This window comes from Gymnodraco acuticeps, unplaced genomic scaffold (assembly GCF_902827175.1).
Source record: "Gymnodraco acuticeps unplaced genomic scaffold, fGymAcu1.1, whole genome shotgun sequence".
In the NCBI taxonomy this organism is placed as follows: domain Eukaryota; kingdom Metazoa; phylum Chordata; class Actinopteri; order Perciformes; family Bathydraconidae; genus Gymnodraco; species Gymnodraco acuticeps.
Window position 1 is genome coordinate 1,662,470 of NW_022990673.1, and position 22,850 is coordinate 1,685,319.

At 40.1% G+C, this 22,850-nt stretch overlaps 1 long non-coding RNA gene across 1 annotated transcript in view; it reads left to right on the forward strand.

Annotated features, from left to right (window-relative positions):
* LOC117555227 overlaps positions 1–15,348 on the forward strand; it is a 28,898-nt gene extending 13,550 nt beyond the window's left edge. The window contains exon 5 of the long non-coding RNA XR_004570371.1: positions 14,414–15,348. This is a non-coding gene — a long non-coding RNA (uncharacterized LOC117555227). The remainder of the gene's footprint in view (positions 1–14,413) is intronic.
* The last annotated feature ends 7,502 nt before the right edge of the window (positions 15,349–22,850 follow it).

A 22,850-nucleotide genomic window follows, 5' to 3' on the forward strand; every position in this document is an offset into this window, starting at 1 on the left:
TGTAAATGCGCTGGCTTCATCGCACTATTAGCCAGGACTTCACCGCAAAAGAAGCACTGAGGCTGCGGTGGGTCCGCAGAAGTATAAATGAATCCAAATAATATATATGTTTCACTGTACTGCCTTGGTTTCAGTTTGGCCTCTTTCTTACGTTTCTCGGCGGGCTCCTCTGAACTCTGGCCTGAATCCAGAGCAAGCGGACGTTTCAGCCATTTATCCATAGCGCAGATCTACCAGTATTTTTCTGGCCGCAGGTAAACAGCTGTTTTTCTTGTGGGATTTTGGCGCGGTTGTGCGTGCCACAGACTATTGTTTCCCTAGGGAAACAAATCGCGCACTATCATTTTTGACGGGATTATTATTTGTTTTACTTGTCACCTTGGAATTCCACGTACCCCCTACAGTTCCCTCGCGTACCACTAGGGGTACGCGTACCCCCGGTTGGGAAACACTGCTCTAGGTGATCTGTTGCTCAACATACTTTTATTTTGTGTCGACCTTTTTAAATAGAGCTATATTTCAAATAGTAAAAAGCCACTTCCTCTTGGAGAGAAGTGAGCATCAGTGGAGAATGCAGCCTTGGTGTGGCCTCTGGTGATTACAAAGTAAGAACACTTGTGCCAACAGCTGGGAATGCTATAGCCACGGCACAATGAGTCAACATTATGAGAAGGCATTTCTCTGTATGACACAACCGTGGAAATATGCTAACGCCTTTACAGATAAAACAGTGATGTATGTAGTCGAGTACTTATGCCCAGTATCTGACTACCATATGATTAAATCAAAGACTTTCGCCCAAACACTTCAGTACAGTGGTGTTTTGGTTTTACTAGCTTGGTGACTGTTCTTTCCATACATTACATTAATGATTCATAGTGACTGTATCTCCTAGTTTTCCAGAGTTATTTAGAAACTTCTTTACTTGTTAACAATTAATTAATTATCAAGTATTTTCTAACTCGTTCCTTAATTACTTCTCACACTTTTGTAACCTGTTCCCATTTGCTATTTAGCACTACATAACAGCTGAGGCTGATGAGGTTTGCAAGTATTTGCTCATAAACCAAGGCATCGGACATGTGTTCTGACCTGATTGTATTGACACTGCACACAAAATAATCAGTGACCATTGTCCTGCTAAATTGGCTACCTTCTTTTGTAGTGCAAAAGTAAAAAAACAGTTTTCTTTGCTTAACATGTTTTCTCATTTCCAAATCATCTGGATGTCAGCTTAAATTAAGGCCTTTATTGTAACATTACTACTAGTTTAGATTATCCTGTTCTCTTTGTCTTGTTTGTTGTTACCTTGTCTTTCAGATTCCAATATGCCCTGCCAGCTTGCTGTTTGTTGTGAAAAGCTCATTACCACAGCCTCTATTTATGTAATTTGCAAGTCATCTCAAGTAAGGACTAAAGTTATTGGATTGGGACTGAACCATTGGATACAAATGACCTCCCAATTTCACAACTTTTATATATTTGGCAAATAACGTTCAGTTTGAAGCAGGGAAATGGAGAAAAAGCCTGAGTGGACTCCATTAGAGGTAACATGTTGAAACTGTTGTTAAATTAGGTACTCTAGTTCAGTTTTAAGACGTTGTTCTTTTTGGACACACTTACAAGAAGTAACTGCAATCAGCTGTAAAATATAAAACCAATGTACCGTGGCCGCGTGCACATGTGCATGTCTTAGTGTGTTGTTCAAATCAAGAGCAGAGACGTGTTTTGGCTGGGAGCTATATATCATTTCAATTGTGTTGGGAAGTCTCTAATTCGAACCAGGACTTGAAACAAAACACACACACTTACACGCATACACACGCACATTCATCCGAAAACGTACAAATACATTTATAGCGACATATTCTTGCCAAAAAGAACAAGATGCATAGAGTAGCAAGCAGCGCAACACTCCCACATCTATCATTGAGTGGTCCTGCAGGATTCACAGCTCTCTGTTGATCAATCACATGACTGTCTGGTGTTGTTTAATGGACGTGGAATCGTTCACATCAGGAGAAGCTGCTGGAATAAAGAAGAACAAATTATGCCTGTGCTTCGTTTGCTGGTTAAATCTGCTTTGGTTAAGTCTTTATCTCTGCAGGGGTTAAGGAGGTTGTGAGACTGTAGGGGGGATAAAAGCCTTTTGGATGGTTGTAATACATTATGTTTCCCATGAAATAAACCTCCTATTTATTTATATTATTTTAATATTTTTGGCAATACTGCTTTAACCTTATGATACAGTATTAATTGGAACCGTGCTGGTTGTTGCAAAACCTCAAAATAACACACACACACGCACACAACCACACTATAACACTACACAACCACACTATAACTTTACACACACTTTTACATGTAGTTCTAGCCTCTCTGTTTGCATGAATTAATTCATTAATGAGTGATTTAACTTTGTGGGTCGTACTATGGTCGTCGGCTACTATTGAAACATTGAGTCCCACATGGGAATACACAATAATACCCAGTACTTCCAGTAGTTTACATCATGTTGCAAAGAAAAACAAACAATGGTGCAAACCACATACGGTGTGTAACTAATCCGTGTATCTACCGTCCAATTGTTTTTCTTTATTAAACACGTAAACGGAAGAGCGTCTGAGAGGCGTTTTTGCTTTTTACCTACTAAATGGTCATTGGAGCGAGGGGCGGGGCGAAACTCAAGGAAGTGATTTCAAAACAAAAGCACTCATTTGCTAAAATCACACTTTGAATCACTGCAGTATCCTGCTGAAGGACCGGTGATTATTATAAACAAGGGGAATTTAGCGATCACAACGAAAACGGCCAAGACACATATTGAGCCCAGAAAATGAATGTTATTAAGGCTGTAAATATAATAAGCCTCTGTCTAAAATGGACAACATTGTTAGGAGATTTAAACTATACAGCGGTTCCGCCTCTCGCGTTTGTTTTTTCAAATCAGCTGCTCTTCATTTTTCCTGCTATATTTGACGAGTGATACAAATATGTTTTACCACAAGTTCTTAAGAAAACTGACTCTGTTGGACTCGGTTCTAGTTTGACTTCTACCAGAAATAAAATGAAGTACTTTTCCAGTGTACTTTGTGAGTAATCCTCTGTCAAAGTCCCCTCCATAGTACATAATGCATGTTTTTCTGCTATATCTTTGATGAATGATAAAAATATAATTTTACCATTAGTTCTTAATTAAATTGATACTGTTTGACTTTGTATACATTTAAGTACTTTTACTGTGTATTTTTTGAGAAATACTCAAAATCCCCTGCTGAGAACACAATCAAGCCACTTCTGCTAAGTTTGATGAGGGAATTATTTTTTGTTTTTCCATTAGTTCTTCGTGAGATTGATCCTGTTGGACTCAGTACTACTGAAACTACCCCCACAAGTACTATGAAGTACTTACTGTGTACTTTTCCAACAATCCTCTGTCAATGTCCCCTCCTGAGTACAAGAATGCATGTTTCTCTGCTATTTTGAATAAGCGTTAAAAAACCTTTCTTCATGAGACTGATATTGTTGGACAGAGTATTTTAAGAGGATGGTAGACTTCACAATGACACACTCTGTCACTCTTGTTGGCCTCTTATGATGCTGCTGTCTTTTATATATGATTATTTCTCAGCCGCTAATTCGTCACAGATTCTTCAGTCTCATCAGCCTCATCCTTCCATCAGTCCTAGTCAACGCATCAGCCTCCAGCACACTTCCAGTGTCTGACTCCATATGATATTGTCCTGATGCTGTAAGGGTGATGCCCCATGATCACACAGTGCCAAGGACCTCATATTATGTCATTAATGTTACATCACCCATTATAACAATTTGCTTTCCTTTTTCTCTTCTCTTAACTGAATAGCCCTGTCTTTAAGTATAACCCAATGTAAAGTCCTTTTCCTGCACCATTTTAAGGCTTCAAAACAGGCATTTTTACTGTTGGAGAAATGACACAATCAATGGCCCAGAATTGTACTTTATAAACTCTCTTGTGGTGCTTGAAAAAATACACACTGGTTAAGCCGGCCAGGTTATATATGCCTTTTTTGGAGCCCTTTTTTGCAATATTTATTAAAATGTCACTAGTTATTTAAACAAACCACTATCTGAGGATAACACAAGCAACCATAACACACCCTTTACTAGAGCCATTGAAGCCCATGAAGAATTTATCCTTTCACAAATCTTTTCAAGTTAAAATTTAAAATATTCTTCATTTGCAGTATTTTTTTTAAAAAAGTGTTCAGAAAGACTGCATCAATTATATATATATATATATAATATCAATATTTTTATTAACTAACCAAAGTCAATTTAAATAGCGGGCAAAAATGGGTTAATTGCCATGCATGTGATGTTTGATATAGTTTACGTTCAATTTCAACTATTTTAGGCAGAAAAACATATATTGACCAAACCTTTTTTAATAGTTTACCATAATTTAGAAAGGTTTTTGTGAGAAATCATATCAAAAGTAAACTTATTTTTCATTTTATATTTAAATTTGAAATGTTTGCACACAACATTATTAATTTATACATTTGTATCAATTTTTTTAAAATGATGAATCCATTTATTTTTAATGTATTTCCTTGAGGCTCAGAGGTTGGGGGAAGATATCATGTAGTTTGTAGTATAAGTATAACATGGAAAAGGAAATAAAATACGTTTCATAGGAGGATGTGGATTTATTTTCTCTCACACAATCAAACAATCTATAATTTAGCTCTGGCCTTCACTCACAAAAAAACATTTAGTTGAATTGGACACATTTTTCAAAGCTCAATTGACTGACATGCAATGACTGGGACTGAAGGAAGAATCTGAGAGGAATGAACTAGGAGCAGAGAAATAATCATATTTTAAAAGACAGCAGCTTCATAAGAGGCCAACAAGAGTGACAGAGTGTGTCACTTTGCTGAAGGATAGACCAGCTATCCAGACTTTCCAAGGGGTACAAACAGTACTCAAGTTGTAAAAAAAAATCAGGGGGGATGGTGGATTTTATCATATGGGGACATAATTTGTGCTGATAACCCGCAGAGGGTGGGAGACCAACCAGCATAAAGATAATTATTATACTCCTAAAACAACATGCATGTTATGGATGTTCAGATACTCCTTTCATTGCTCTTGACCAATGCACCTCAGAATTAGAGTCGGTCCCCGGGCTGCCATGGCACCACTAACATTTAGGGTCAAATGCAGAGGACAATTAGTGCAAAATCTTTTTTTCACTTTAATTTAAAGGGGGGGAGGGGATACAAAAATGTGGTTATAATGGAAGTCTATGGTACAAATCTTGTAGGTTAACAGTCCCTCATTTATTATTCAGAGGGATCAACTGATTATACTAATAATAAAGTCAAAATAGTTTTTAGAATATTGAATTATAGTGTATTTTTTCAAAAAAGCAGTTACTGGTAGACGATCAAAACTGGTATCTAAAGGGTTACATTGGTATCGTAATTAATTAAATCATTATGTAAATTCTTCATGAAAAATGTGAGGAAAAACATTTGAAAAATATTGATCCGTCATCATTTGATTGCAGTTCAAATACAAATATTTTATGTTAACATTCCCAATGTTACTTTTTTTAACAGGGCATTAAGTGCAAATTGAAATTGTTTACAAAATATGAAAATATATTAAAAGATTATACAGATAATACAAAATAGGACCAATGTTGTCAATGGCTGCCTGCTCCACTCTCCCCCATCTCATAGAAGTTTCCAAAGATTTTCATAATCATGCTTTTTGGTCTCAATTTTTCTGGCTCTTGCTTTCGGATTGTTAGCTAAGCAATGGCTTTGAAGCCAAGTCTTGACATACCTCTGGTCTGAACTTGTTCAGTGGAGGGCCAACACTTGATGAAAAGCAAGGCTGACTTGCTTTTTACCTCTAGGGAGCTTCTAGTTGTGGTTAAAATGTTCATCTGACTAAGACTAAACCCACGTTCACACTCAGCTGTGGAGATGACCAGAGTGTTCACTGCTTGAAGGAGGGGTTTCAGCTCTTCTGGTGCTGGTGGTATCATTTCATCAACAGTTTTGAGTCTTACCAGCTAGCTAACACGAGAGAAAAACGTATAACTCCAAACTAAGTTGTTATTGCTGCTTATGTCCATAGATTCCACCTTTGGTGACTAAAGTAGTGAGTAATGACTAAGATTACTGACTCTTGACTTACCTGAAATGTTATTTTTAGTATTTTTAAATATGAAGTCCCTCAGATCGCGTTCTCCTCCTGGTCGCTTGGCCATTGTGATGACCGTTACCTGCGCTTCTGGCATCGATCAAACAGGCGCATCACGGCGCTCTGGCGCCCTCTAGGGCAGTGGTTCCCAAACGGCGTGCCGCGGCACACTGGTGTGCCGTGAGGCAAGTGGGATTTTGTGACAACCATACGTTATTATTGCAATATACAACTACACAAAAATAATAATTTTTTAATTTACTATAATATCAGTACTTTGTAGGTTTATATGTACGTAATCTGCGCGACTTGCGCGTCCACATCTCCGCGTGCAGTGCTGCATAAACATGGCTGAGTCAGCGATAACTTTCGAGGGGTGGAAGTATGCCCATTATTTTTGAGTTCGTCCGAAGAATAGACAGGAATGTGACGGTGAGGTGCAAACTGTGTCCAGGCCAGAAGCTGTTATCCACTGCTGGAAACACCACGTCAAACCTCAACAAACACCTGCAAAGAACACATGCTAAGGTGAAGCTACCGCACACGCTATTCGTTGTTTGTTTATATCACGTCGTCTATTCTTCTTCTCTGTTTTCCGGTTGTTGCCTGTTTTGAATGACAAATACACACTACCGCCGCCTGCTGGTAAGGAAAGTTATTGCCACTCAGGCATGCGCAAGTTCGTACGTGCTCGGCGAGTAAAGTAACGAGTTACTTTATGTAGATAGTAACGAAGTAGTGTAATATATTACTTTTTTTAAAGTAATATGTAATATATTTTTAAAAATTAGTAACGACCCCATCTCTGGAGTTGGCGTTCTCTACTCTGATTTACATGAAGAACAACAGGAGGTCACGGGACTCACGGCTCTCTGTTGAACAGGACTTGCGAGTGGCCCTCTCCTCAGTGCCACCAAGGATAAAAAAAAATCTGCACGCCCCGACAGGCACATGTATCTCACTAATTTGTAAGATGGCAAAAATATTTACAATAGCACATGTTTCAATGCTGATTGCTGAAATGTTAATTTTGTGACCTGTCTGGTTTAAATGAGTGGGTTGCTGCTTTGATGAAACCTAATTTGATAAAGTTTCAAATTAATTTCTGAAATATTTCGTTAATAAATATTTCATGAGTAATATAGTTGTCTTTGTCACATTTTATTTGGCATTAGTAAATAATTATGCACATTTACAGATATTTTACATGATATGAGTGATAACACGTGTTATAAGGGCTATTTTGCACAATAGGTGTGCCTTGAGATTTTTACTTGTCCTTTGGTGTGCTTTGGGCACAAAAAGTTTGGGAACCACTGCTCTAGGGCACTCGCATAGTATAGCGTCAGTGACTTGGTAAAAATGTCATTGCATGTGTGCGTGCTCCCTCGCCCACAGTATTTTACTCAAAATGCGCAAAATGTATGTTGAAATAGCAGCAATACCAGTGCCACGTTCATTGATAAAATTACACAAGGGATGGAAAGGGGGGAATGGCAGTTTTAGAAGGGGGATGATTTTGACCGTTTTTATTTCAGGGGGGATGCCATCCCCCCTCATCCCCCCTCAACTCGAGTACTGGGTACACATGCTGCTGCCGGAGTACTGACTGGAAGTATTGCTGATATCAAGTCTACCATCCTCTTAAAATACTCTGATCCAACAATATCAGTCTCATGAAGAAAGTTTTTTTTAACGCTTATTCAAAATAGCAGAGAAACATGCATGCTTGTTCTCAGGAGGGGACATTGACAGAGGAGTAGCCTACTGGAAAAGTATACAGTAAGTACTTCATAGTAGCCTACTTGTGGGGGTAGTTTCAGTAGTACTGAGTCCAACAGGATCAATCTTACGAAGAACTAATGGCAACAAAAAATAATTCCCTCATCAAACTTAGCAGAAGTGGGTTGATTTTGTTCTCAGCAGGGGACTTTGAGTATTTCTCAAAAAATACACAGTAAAAGTACTTCAATGTATTGTAAGTAGTATTTGTATCATTCATCAAAGATAGCAGAAAAACATGCATTATGTAGCCTACTAAGGAGGGGACTGACAGAGGATTACTCACAAAGTACACAGCAAAAGTACTTCATTTTATTTCTGGTAGAAGTCAAACTAGAACCGAGTCCAACAGTGTCAGTTTTCTTAAGAACTTGTGGTAAAACATATTTGTATCACTCGTCAAATATAGCAGGAATGAAGAGCAGCTGATTTGAAAAAACAAACTCGAGAGGCGGCTAATTGACCGCAGTGCAGAATCGCTGTAGTTTAAATCTCCTAACAATGTTGTAAATTTTAGACAGAGGCTTATTATATTTACAGCCCTTAATAACATCCATTTTCTGGGCTCAATATGTGTCTTGGCCGTTTTCGTTGTGATCGCTAAATTCACCTTGTTTCCCTTTGTTTATAATATTATCACCGCTTTTGTTTTGAAATCACTTCCGTCAGTTTCGCCCCGCCCCCCGTTGCACTGACCATTAGACCATTTAGTAAGGTGAAAAGCAAAAATCAAAAAAGCCTCTCAAACGCTCTTCCGTTTCCGTGTTTAATAAAGAAAAACAATTGGACGGTAGATACACGGATTGAAACTCAAAAATAAAAGTTAAATATGTTTTACACGGAAAAACTATATAAAAGCGTATGACCATGTGTTGGTATAATCCGTGTATCTCCCGTCCAATTGTTTTTCTTTATTAAACACGTAAACGGAAGAGCGTTTGAGAGGCCTTTTTGCTTTTTGCTTTTTACCTTACTAATGGTCATTAGAGCGAGGGGCGGGGCGAAACTCACGGAAGTGATTTCAAAACAAAAGCGGTGATAATATTATAAACAAAGGGAAACAAGATGAATTTAGCGATCACAACGAAAACGGCCAAGACACATATTGAGCCCAGAAAATTGATGTTATTAAGGGCTGTAAATATAATAAGCCTCTGTCTAAAATGGACAACGTTGTTAGGAGATTTAAACTAGGCTACAGCGATTCTGCACTGCGGTCAACTCCGCCGCCTCTCGAGTTTTTTCAAATCAGCTGCTCTTCATTCCTGCTATATTTGACGAGTGATACAAATATGTTTTACCACAAGTTCTTAAGGAAACTGACACTCTTGGACTCGGTTCTAGTTTGACTTCTACCAGAAATAAAGTACTTTTACTGTGTAGCCTACTTTGTGAGTAATCCTCTGTCAAAGTCCCCTCATTAGTAGCCTCCATAATGCATGTTTTTCTGCTATCTTTGATGAATGATAAGAATATAATATTACCATTAGTTCTTAATGAAATTGATACTGTTTGACTTTGTTTTAGTTAGCCTACTACTTACAATACATTGAAGTAGGGGAGACCAGGGACAGTTGCAACACTTTTTGGGTTTTTCCCCAATAAGTAAAAAACCATTTACAATAGGATAGCCATTTTGCTATATTATACATTATCAATATGTCAGCTACTGAAACAATGTATTTAAGATGTTTTTATGAAATAAGTACAGGTTGGAAAATGTATATATATTTTTTTAACTCAACTGTTACAACTGTCCTTGTGTACAGGGACAGTTGTAACACATGCCAGGCACGGTTGTAACATGTTAATAACGGTTACCTTTTTCACACTGCATGACAACACATAGGGAAAGCTGTCAAATTCTAAGGCAACAAGATTTGAATGGGGTTTCACACATCCCCCAACAAATAATGAGCAATGAACAGGATAACAGATAACACACACAGCATCATCCTCTGTGAAGGATTAAACTGTTCTCTGAGAGGTGCTTCTACCTTAATTATGTGGACCTACCTCCTTTGAGCTGAGACCATAATATAAATCAGCTGCCTCCATCAGGTAGTCTCTCAAAAGCATCTCCTGCTCTGTTGAGAACACCTTCTTTGGTGTCTAGTAGCCTACTCTTGGGGGTGTTTGTGATCCCTGACTCTCCAACCTCAGCCTCTTTGTATGGAACCGGTACAGGATGACATGGCATATATCCAGGGACTTTGCCACTTCCCTGACAATTTCAATATTTGTGATTTCTTTCTTTCAAAATCTCTCAACAATGAAGCTCTTTTGTTTTGCAGCCTCCTTTTTTAAATCATGAAATAAACAACATTTTGTTTAAATAATACAAATTGTACTCAGCAGCACATGGACCTTATACAGTATCTCTGTGTCCCACATGCAGAGTCTATTAAAGTCATTATTAAACACTTGTTTTTTTCCACTGTAAGGGTCCCACCCATAATCAGGCATTCTAGGGGGAAGTGGGGGGGCCAACCAAGAGCCCGCATTTACCGAGACTCCAAATTAAAAAGCCCATTACATCACACCCTGCTTTACGTTGTATTTATCAATTCGACTATATGAATGAGTAGCCTATATAAATAAGAATATATTTGCCAGCCGGCAGTATTTTCTTCAAGGATGCATGGTTTCACAGTCTACAAGCAAATCAACTACTGCAATAATGGAACAAACAATATATTATGACATCTGGTTCACAAACACATCAAGAAAAGCTTATATTTAACTGGACATAAACTTGTACCTTCAAGATTTTTCTTCTTTATCTTGGAGTTGAACTTAGCATCAATTACAAGTTAGCAAAACAAAATGTGTGTGCATCTGTGTTTGCCAGAGTCAAAGTAACTTGTTTATTGAAAAAGTTAGACCTACTGCTTGAAGTTCCCTTGGTACTGAAGGGATGTTGGTTTTGTTGTTGTTTGGCAGATGACTGTGTTCATTATTGCCTTGCACAATTTGTTTCTGTGTGGTAAACATTGTGAAAATGTTAGGTACCCAGTGCTGGGTGCTGTGATCCTGATGTTTGTTGAATAGTCTCTCACGTTCAGCTTTGGCTGCAGCAACCACCACAACTATGACTGGCAGACGTATCTCTTCCATGTTATTTGTTTCTGACGACAGAACGCATTGACAACCCAATTCTTATAATATGATACCATAAAAAGTGATGAAAAACTTTAGAGGAATGTGTGTTATTTTCTTCCATAATAAGACTTATACTTAGATCATGTTGGGTCCGCCTCCAATTAAAAAAGGGTATAAATAAAAAATAAATGTCCACTTTTTCTGCAATGTTGTTCAGAGAGACAGCAGTTTCTGTATCCATGAACATTTGTATGATGCTGTAACCACTAATCATTACCACCAGGCCCCTCTCGTCACAGATGAACAAATGTCACTGTATTAACTGTAACTCTAGCCTACCTCAGGATTGTTTTCTCTCCTTTAACTGGGACATGGAGATGGAGGTTTCAGGTGAAAATGTTTGAGGGTGGAAGACTTGGATCAGCGATGGGCTGTGGGGGGTGGATGGATGATGTGAAGAGACAGAAAGCAGAGAACCTCGGGCGATATGGGCCTGGTGCCATGTTGATGTAAAGGTAAAGTACCGAGCAGTGGGAGTTGCCAAGGTTGGTGAGCCAAGAGAGAGGCCCAACATGTATCTCAGGCAAAGGCCCTGGAGCCAGACATGCTGTAGGATCCCTCTCTGAAACATATGGTGGCAATCTTTACAGACTGTTGGGGTGCAGAGAGGGGAAAAAAGGGGGAACATTTAAGTCAAAGGACATGGAGTAGAAGATGAAGTAGTTTTACAGGGTAACGGCATATTGGGGAGAAGGGGGTTGTCGGTAATTCACTTCCAAGAAGTCTGTTTTCCATCGAAGTGGAAGTTGTTTTCAATATAACTGCAAGATTAAGATGAGCTCTATAAAACATTTGTGTGTTGTAAATCATCAGAAGTGAAAATCCACCATGTGACTGTCACTATTTCTCTTTATTGGGTTAAAATACTCGTGCTTTTCTTTCATTTTCAGATGAAACTATATACTTGAGCTGCTCTCCCATACGAATAACAACATTAGCACCATTGCAGATTTCATGACATTGTTTAAGTTAGAAGGGGTCTCTTTACCCTGGCAGTGGATTGGCCCGGAGCCCTTCCACTCGACACACCCAGCACTGCTTGGCTCTCACACATTAAAACGGTCGTCAAGCTGTCACATTAGCGAACACGCAGCATAGTTTAGTTCACATTAATTAGGTGATGTAATGTTCAACATAGGAACCTCAAGCATGAACCATTAAGCTGCACTTAAAGTATTCGGACTATATAATTTGACGCCATTCATCTTCCTCCATTCGGCTCTGCTCTGTGGTCAAAGGTCAAATGGTTCCTGCAAAGGGCTAAAGTAAAAAAATCAACGTGTGCCAATTATCCACTAATTTACAGCTTCTATTTAATCAATGACATGGGTCAATGCAGATATGTCTGAACACCAACTTTACATCTGAAAAAACATTGTAAAACAACATGAGGTATACCTGCAGTTAGGAAGGTCCTAAGGGATGTTTTCAAACCTTACTTGAATACATTTTGATGTAATACATGGAGTGAAATGGTCATATGCTTTATAGCAGAATTATGCAGAACTGTAGACTGTTGTAAGACTCACGTCTCCAGGGTTGTAAAAAAACATGAAGCAGAATCTTGTTCTGGGTTCTGTCTGTGTGTATTTTACCCGTAAGCTGCGACAACATTGAGATCAAAGAGCGACCCTCCTGGGAGGATTTGTTGCTGTGCTGTGGTTAGACTGTTTGGTTTAATGTGGGAGAGTCAACCGCCAGGTAAGAAGCCAGACTTGGACAGAATGTGTGTGAGTGTGTGTGTTTAAAGGTAGAGAGGGAGAGAAAATCTTGTGGAACAAACTAAGGATGACAAGAGTTCACAAGTTCACTTTATGTTGAAAAATCAGTGTTGACTTTTCAGAAATGCTGTCCAACATTATGCTAATGATGCTGAGTTCAGGAACCGGCTACACGGCTCTCAACCGCTTACACACCATGAAACACTTGAGAGAGCACGATCAGAAACTTTCCAGTAGTGCCCAACTGCTTGAATGTTTTCCAATGTCTAGAAACTTTGATAAAAAAACAAAACACATTTTAAATAATTAAAAAGTAATTGATGACTTAATTGTGAACACAATAGAGCATGTAGGAGTTAAAATAACAATTGAAAAGAAGCTGTTTAGTATCCCTTGTCGTTAACTAGAAATAAAATGGATTCCTCAGCCAGTTATTTGTATAGTGCATTGTCCCTTAAAATCTAAATATGCAACACAAATCCATCAATTCATTCATCATTCATCTGCTCAAAACATTAATTGTAGATATATATATATACAAATATACTGAGACACAGGAAGAGGACATATACCGACATGTCAATTTATTATAGTTAACAAAGTTTTCTGGGCTGCATTTTCATTTATTTTGACATTTCTCAAATTTTGAAAATGTACTTTAGTATTTAAGTAAAACTTCAGTCAATAGGTCGTTATATTTTATTTTACTTTGAAAAAACAATATCAGGTCATTCAGTATTGGTTAGGCTTCACTGCAGAACTGAATGAATACAGCTGGATGGATATACTTTCTAGGTCAGCTGAAAATAATAAAATCTCGACGGACAAAAGGCTGCACAATTACCTGAATCTTTCATTATGAACGCATATGGAAACAAGTGTAGTGGTTTAAAACCTATGTTTAAAACGTAAGCACCCACGCACGTACACACGCATGAAAAAAATAAATATTAGAGATCCAGCTCCTTTATCCTTCACTGAGCCTCTGTGTAATCAGGCCTCCCAGGAAGAGGCTTTTTGGACGATAGGAGGACCAACACTGGTTGTATACCCAGGGTCTGAAAGAGGCTTCCAAGAGACGTCCCGAGGGCTCAGGACGGGGGGTCCTCGTGGGGGTGCACGCCTGTACATTTGTCATAGCCAAACAACTGGTGTCCCTGAGTTATTGAGTGATTTCTGGATGAACTACAGGAGGAAATTGCCTTCAGGTTCCAGCAAAGTCTTTGTGTGTGTGTGTGTGTGTGTGTGTGTGTGTGTGTGTGTGTGTGTGTGTGTGTGTGTGTGTGTGTGTGTGTGTGTGTGTGTGTGTGTGTGTGTGTGTGTGTGTGTGTGTGTGTGTGTGTGTGTGTGTGTGTGTGTGTGTGTGTGTGTGTGTGTGTGTGTGTGTGTGTGTGTGTGTGTGTGTGTGTGTGTGTGTGTGTGTGTGTGTGTGTGTGTGTGTGTGTGTGTGTGTGTGTGTGTGTGTGTGTGTGTGGCAAAATACAAAGTGTTCCTCTCCAATCTGGCCTCTCTCACTTTCTCTTTTTCCTCTCTTGTTTCCCTCACAGTTCTGACACACTCAATAGTCAAGGCAGCAGGGTCTCCTCCAAAGCCCTGACTCCATCTGAGAGGAATGCATGAGCTGGATGCTCTGACACACACATGCACAACACGCAAGTGCACATGCTTGCTTGCAAACATGAGGGCAAACCCGTGCACGCACATTCACACAGCTGTCTCTGGAGGGGATATCTGGCAGCAGCAGGTGGTTTCAAAACACTTACTGGAATCACAGTCACTCCCTCACCAAGGCCGCGTCGCTGACAAACTTGCTGTAATGCTTGTGAAAATAAGATCAAGATATAAAGTTTGCCGAAAGGCAACAGCAATATACATGGTTTAAACTTTCAGATTTAACTTTGGGGGCTCTTTTCACACTCACTTTTACACCTACATGACATTTTAGAGTCTCCAGTTCACTAGACTTGCTGGTGGGAGGTGATGGGAGCAAAGAAGAGCCCTATGGGTCTATGTTTTCATCCTATGATAGACTGGACGACACCTGATGCATGCTGGGATTGGCTCCAGCTCGACTGCTGACCCTGACCAGGAGAAGTGCATGGGTGTTTAATAATGGATGGGCTCAATTTAAATGCACATGGCAGAGATGATGACATCTGTGATGCTGAATTGAAATAGATCCACATGCTGAATTCAGATTTGGACTGCTGGAGGACTTTAGGCATTACTTTCACTTGGCTTCACTCAGATCTTAAGCTTCTTTGTCCTCCCCTCCTTATTGTGGAAAACTGTGTCATGAACTTCTCACCTGTTCATGTTTATGTGGTAAAACGTTGTGGTGAAGCATATTTCTTCACTTATGGTGCCTGTATTTGTACTTTACATATTATGTATGCTTGTAATTATGCTTAAGTGGAAACATGCTTTTATAACAGCTCCCCATTGCCAAAACACGACGTTCTTAAGGAGAAAATTGATCCACATACTGTACTTTGGCTTGGGCTGAGGATGGATGTTATCCAGACTTTGGATCAGTTTACTGTATCTCTTCCCATTTACCAGAAATAAATGGATTTATAACTATAACCTTCCGGGAGTAGGATGCTAGGGAACGAGTTTGTGCAATCTTTGTCTCTGACATTTGCTCTACATACATCACACTCTGAAATGAGTGACCTAGATTGGGGTCATATAAGTATAAATGCAATATTGGGTTAACTTTGGCCAGTCTGCATGTTTCCCTACATACAAATATGCATCACAGAAGTATGGTCCCTCCATCATTAATCACATACTGTTGCTACCTGCATGTACACATATATACTGAGACATAGAGTGAGAAGACACATAGCAGTATGTCTCTCTATGTCTGCCACCCTGCATACAGCATGTCTGATTCTATCATTCCAAACCTCTCAGTTTTCCTTTGCATGTCCTCAGCCTCTCCCCCTTAAAAATAGACCCTACCAAGTTTGGCCCTTCAGCTGGCAACCACATACAACATCCTCTCTCAGTGAATGAGCAGAGAGACAGGTGTGTAGTGATACGGTATCACTTGTAGCAGCCAATGCCAAGGGCTACAGGATATGGAGGAGTCGTTGTCACTATCATTTATAGGGACCGTGTTCCAGGATCAAAGCATTGCCTGCGTGATTGAACCTTAGCCCAGAAGTAAGAGGAGAAGGTGTGCATGCCTGGCGCGCAGAGTCCAGGCTATCCTGGAGCTTTACTGTCTCTGCTTACCGCTTCCAATCAATCTACCTGGATGCAATATCACACCAGCCACACCATATTTTAAAATATACCAGCCACTGAAATGTTTGTGGCGTGTGTTATAAAGACATTTTTGTTATGCGTCAGTAAAAACAGTCATAGGCAGATTCTTCATGGGGTGACTCACGGAAGAGTTAAAACAGTTCTGTTCCTCTGGGTCTGACCCCGAGTCCAGCGCCCCTCCTCTTATTCAGGCACACATTGTTGTCATTACACTCATTACACAGAGGGAAAAGATGAGGGAAATGGGTGTGTCTGAAGCTCTGCATTACGCATGCATGGACTCTAGAACCCCCTAAGTGACGGGGGATTTATGAGTTTGATGACCCACTTACAGCAGAATGGGGTTTGAACTGCGTCAAACCCTCGAAGAGAGCGATCCAAGAGTGACTTGGAGGAGTAGAATGCCTCCTGTATTTACTCGCCTGTTGACTGGAAATCCACTGCTGTAGGCCAGCCTGCAACAGCTGTGTGTGTGTGTGTGTGTGTGTGTGTGTGTGTGTGTGTGTGTGTGTGTGTGTGTGTGTGTGTGTGTGTGTGTGTGTGTGTGTGTGTGTGTGTGTGTGTGTGTGTGTGTGTGTGTGTGTGTGTGTGTGTGTGTGTGTGTGTGTGTGTGTGTGTGTGTGTGTGTGTGTGTGTGTGTGTGTGTGTGTGTGTGTGTGTGTGTGTGTGTGTGTGTGTGTGTGTGTGTGTGTGTGTGTGTGTGTGTGTGTGTGTGTGTGTGTGTGTGTGTGTGTGTGTGTGTGTGTGTGTGTGTGTGCAGGAAGCAGTTTGTGTTGCATCCGATTCCTCATAAATAAAATAGTGGGCTTTTAAACATACATTACATATACAGTAGGGCATCAATACATTCTTTACATCTTATCAGGGTCATTGGACACCAATATTGTTGCACAGCTGTTTCGTTTTTTGACATTGAGAAGAGAGATTGGGATTTATAAATGATCTGGGACTTTGTTACCCAGATAGAAGTTGTATCACTTCATTGATTAATAACTTGAACTATAATATTTTTTTAATCTGGCATCAAGGAATTAAATAGGAATAGTAATTCTTCATATTAAGCATATTTTGGAAGGTTTTAGAGCCCACATGAATTGCCAAAAGTAATAATCGTTTGGCAGATAGGAACAAAATGCAGGCACATCTGAAAGGAGGGAACATTTCTGCACAATTTTCTGGAATCTGTGACCAATCATATTAAAAGTTCATGTTGGGTGAAGCTCCATTCGCAGGCTGTCCTCATTCACTGTTTTTACTTTAAACCATTAGTCAAATGAATACACTATTATTCACAAATTCATTCATCATTACTTGGCAAAAGTACCACCAACAGTGCATACATTGATTTGACTTTATTTTTGTGTACTGTAGACTTTTGTTACAACACTTGAGAGTTTTCCTATAGTTTCACAATAGGTCCGCTTTCTAAACTCAGGGACATCCATCATCGTTGTTGCCAAACATCTCAGAACATCTGGCAACAGCAGTGCAGTGAAATGAGAGCGGGCAATTAAACAACCTACACTGGAATGTCTCATTTGCGTCCTAAGACTTCCTCACTGAGGTTTTGTGTTTGGTTATCCTTTTTTTCCCAGTGACTCACACTATAAAAACAAATATTCCCCTCAATTTCCCAACACAAAAACACAGAATATATAAACCAAATCAAAGCAGGGAACTTGAATACTTGCTTACTGTATGTTCAGTTTTAGTATGAGAGGGCTTACGGTGTTCAGTTCATTGTCAGCATTACTCAATGCTGCAGCTCAATCAGCTCTTAAGTGTAAGTTGTTGTTTTTGCAGCGCTGCTTATGTGCAGTTTATTTTAACAAGAACTTGAACTGGTTATGTTAATGCCCTTAGCACTGTGGGTATTTAACACATCCAACCACTAATCCTGATTTTTAGGCAAACATGTCATCATAGATAATTCTATTAACTTTCCTTTCACAACCCTTCAATACTGCGTGATTATAATGACGAAAATCAATGTGCAGGGTGAGAAATCATGACTGAATTATTCTGAATCAGCATCTTGACAGATCTTCACTTGTATTCCCTCTAGTGAGAAGTAAATGCTGACAAAGCAGGAGAGAAGCATGCAGCTCTGCCTGACGTGATGACAGCGGCATACCGCACACATACACAAACATGGGAACACACACACAGATACACACATACACTCACAATCAATGTTTCCTCTGGGTACAGGAAAAAAAAACGAGTTTAACAAGGATTTGAGGCAAAAGAAGTAAACAGGAATAAGCTGAATGTCCCATCAGTTCTGGAAAACTTCATTCTCAAACTGCTTCTCAAATATCCAACCAAGCAAGTGGCTTCCTGCAGAAACCGATCTGAAACTAAGGGCCTTTTTTGACATAAAATCACTATGATCCAAATCCTGGAAAATACAAGACTGGGAGTTTGTGAGAGTGATAGATGATCGTTTGAGCTCCTTTTCGTGCCACAGTAGATCCTTTTTTGACTAATGATCACGCTGCTTCTGGTCCAAAATATAGTTTCCTCCAGATACACATAAACGCTGCTTCTGGTCTACAGAGGACATAAACGCACATATTCTCGATTCCAGCGAATTGGTCCATCAGACTCGTGTCCACCAGGCGAGTTGAAATAGAAAATGAGAAATGTTTGTCTGTCCTGTGTTTTCAGACAAACGCATGCCAACAGGAAGTCATTTAGCCCCATGGCCTTCTGATGTTCCCATGGCAATGTTTCCCATAGCACAGGTTGTGACCTCACCCCCTTTCACCTCTGACCCGAACGCCCTTTCACCTATCGGAGACTGTCAGGAAGTTCGTAGTGAAAATGAAGCACATATGAGCAAGCACATGGCATTAAATCTTTACCACGAGACACATTCTTATCTATGTGTGACGGCATAGACAGACCACAAGCATAATAGGTTGCTTTATTTCCCTCAAGGGCAGATATAAGTGACAGACATGGAGAGTACACCGTCATCAATGACTGAAGATTTAATTACAGTTATCTGAAAGCACACACACATCATTTTGAAGGCCTTTTGTATTCTGTCAACAAGTCTAATATGGCAAATTAAGGGACTCAATATCATAGTTGGCAAGAAAAAAAGTGCCACACAAATGTAGCAGTTCAGCAACAAAACGATTTAATAATACCCAGGAGAGGGAAGCCGGCTGTTTCTTAGCGCAGGATGGCACTGATTTGGCACACTACCAAAGCCACACGAGGAGGGACAGCAGCACAGGCTCTCGACTCAATCTTAATTGGAAGCGGCGTTTTGTTTCATCTCACAAAGCTCCCACTGTGCTGTCTCGTCTCATCCTCTGAGCTCTCAGCTAGCCTTGCCTATGAGAGCTCCAGGCTGCCCATAAAGCCAGAGGTCAGCGGCTAATGGCTCCATAATGTTGGATTGTTGTGGTGGAGGTGGTTGGGCAACATGGGCCCAATACGGCGGGAAAGCAGTGATTACTCAATACCAATAGGAGCTTTGTGAGAAGAATGAAGGGAGGAGACACACAAATATGTCTGAAGTGCCACATTATACCTGAGAGATGTTTTTATTTGAGTCCTGACCCCAATTTCATTTATTTTCTTGAGTGGATTGCACATCCCACAGACGGCAGGTTGCCATTATGCAACCCTTCGCCAGAGGGAGAAGTCTGTTTTTTCACTCATGAGGATTGTTATCTTTCCCATTAGCCAGAATTGCGAATCTCAGTGTCTCTGAGTGTATGTGTGTATATGTATGTGTGTGTGTGTGTGTGTGTGTGTGTGTGTGTGTGTGTGTGTGTGTGTGTGTGTGTGTGTGTGTGTGTGTGTGTGTGTGTGTGTGTGTATTTAATATATACACAAAAACAACTGCATGTTGATCCACGTCCAATGCCTCTTCCTGAACATCACTCATAAAAGGAGGGTCAGGATGAGAGTGTGGGATTGAAGTTTGGAAGACTGCTGAGTAAGCGGTTTCCCTTACACCCTGAAGCTTTATCTCCCCTCCTGTGTTTATCCTCCCAATTCTTTCTCTCACACACACACACACACACACACACACACACACACACACACACACACACACACACACACACACACACACACACACACACACACACACACATACACATACACACACACACACACACACACACACACACACACACAGCTGACCAACTAAAGCTCTGACTGTAATCTTTGAGGGTCATAAAATGTCACATAAGATGTGAGACCTTCCTCTGCGGGGCTCGCACTTGCATTTCTTCAAAGGTTTTTAAGTGTGATACGTGTGTGTGTGTGTGTGTGTGTGTGTGTGTGTGTGTGTGTGTGTGTGTGTGTGTGTGTGTGTGTGTGTGTGTGTGTGTGTGTGTGTGTGTGTGTGTGTTTGAGACCAAGGTGCTGATAGTCCCTCTCAGGCCCTGCACTTCACACAATGACCTCCAGCCGCATGTAATGACTTCACTCCTCTTCTGTAAGGAAAAGCCACATTACAGTAAGTTGGACATTAAAGGGTTCCTGGGGCCGCAGGTGGGAACTGTACAGTGTAACACCAATACACACACACACACACACACACACACACACACACACACACACACACACACACACACACACACACACACACACACACACACACACACACACACACACATATATAACTCCTGACTCCTTTGAAAATATTTTGCCAGGCTGTAACTCTGAGCTGTGGATGCTGAAAGAAAAGAAAAGAGGGGAGGGAGGAAGGGGGCTGAGAAAAAAGAGACGAGGGGAACGAGTTGGACTTCCCCTAACTCCCTGACACTCTGCTCCATGTGATTTTTCTACTTATAACCACGCTTGACTCACTGCATAGCACATTCAAAGCACATTTTGGAACGTCCCATGACACACATTAACTAATAACTCTAAATCACATTTTCTAAGGTATGTCTAAGCGAGGTTATAAGTGCTCCACTGTGACTCTAGGGTGGTCATGAGTAATGCTTTTTGCACAGCTCTCTCCTCTCTCCAGCCCTGGACATTGATGCTTTCAAAACAGAGCTGGTAGTTTTGTCTAAATTGTTTGGATTGCCTAGTAGATAACTAAACAGGAATTCATCTTAAGGGAGGCCAGGTTATTTTTTGTGCGCTCATTTGTGTAAGTGGGTTAATGTATAAGTCAATAACATTTGGCTATTTAAGGATGCTATTTGGAGAATTCATTTAGGAAAAATATTTTTGGCAAATTAACACAGCTCCAGTATATAATGGTCAGAGGATGGCCCTGGCTCAGACCTCAAACATCCAGAAATTGTATATCCAAGCCAACGGTGCTGTTTACTCTGGTTGCACTGACATTGAATCCAAACACCATTTGCTTCCAACTTGGAGAACAGGAGAGGATTTGAGGAGGACAAATTGGTTAAAGTAACAGAAGATGCCATGTGTTCGTTTAACCCTGTGTAATAGTCTACTGTGTGCGAAACATATCCACAGTTTTAACCTACAACGTAGCAATAGTTTGGGGTGTAAATGTGAGAGTCAAATGTGACGAAGTGCAGGCTCCACAGAGACATGTTGGGAAATAGCAGGAGACGGCAGTGCAGGGGGTTTGTTTTTCTGTAAATGTTGTAAAAACAGGGCATTGTGGGGAAAAAAGACAACAAAAAGTCTTGGCCAACTCAGTGAAGCAACCATATTGTGAGAAGATTGGGCAGTCATAAATAACACTACTCCTTCAGGAGTGGTATTTCATTTTTTAAAGGATAGAAAAAATCTTTTGGCAATAGTTTGACATTTCTTGAAAAATGTGTATTAACTTTCTTGGTCGATGTTAACAAGACAGTAAACTTAGATTAACTCTCCGGAGGAGAATTTGGTATCGATCTTCTCATCTAAGTACAGGCAAAACTAACTATTATTTTTACTGTAATATAGGCTTTAAAGGGGGAATGTTGGGGCAGGATACAAGTGACACCAGCTTGTAAATCATAATGTGTTCAAGCGCTGTTAAAATAAGCAAAATAGCAGTATTTTTCTGGTCATAAATGTCACACAATACAGTCACAATAAAGTTGTGTTTTCAAAACAGGATTCAGCCAAACATAAGCTCTTCCCATTGTAGTAATGATATACAATAATAAAGTAGGTCTGTCATGTTTGGCAAGAAATAGACAGCCAAGTTGAACTAGCAGCAGGTGGTCTTCTCCTTTAGAGGAGTGGGTGGGTTTTATTACAAAACTGCTAATTCAAGACATCAGACACTTTGCATTTAGACTGAGCAAGACAGCGATGCCTGCCATAATCATTATAGGCATTTAAAGAATGTGCTGCTACAGTGTGCATACTGTTTAGTAGTCATGGAGTCAAGGACTGTAGTGACATGGGGTTAGCCATCAGTCATTTCTAAATGGGTCACTGGGATTTTATCAGACCATCAAACCTTCCAAGAGTCAGAGCTGGATCTGTCTGGAAAATACCTGCAACTCATTCCGCAACGTAGTAAGAGAACAACACAAACACACACACACTGCTCCTCTTGAAAACACAAATAATGAATTTACCATGTCCCAGTTAGCTTTTCAAAACTCATCTCAGTCCAACATATATTTCCCTTACTTTATGCTTGTGTGTGTGCCTAAGATGATGGAAAGTAGGAAACTTTGGCCTAAATAACAATGAATGCACACACACACACACACACACACACACACACACACACACACACACACACAC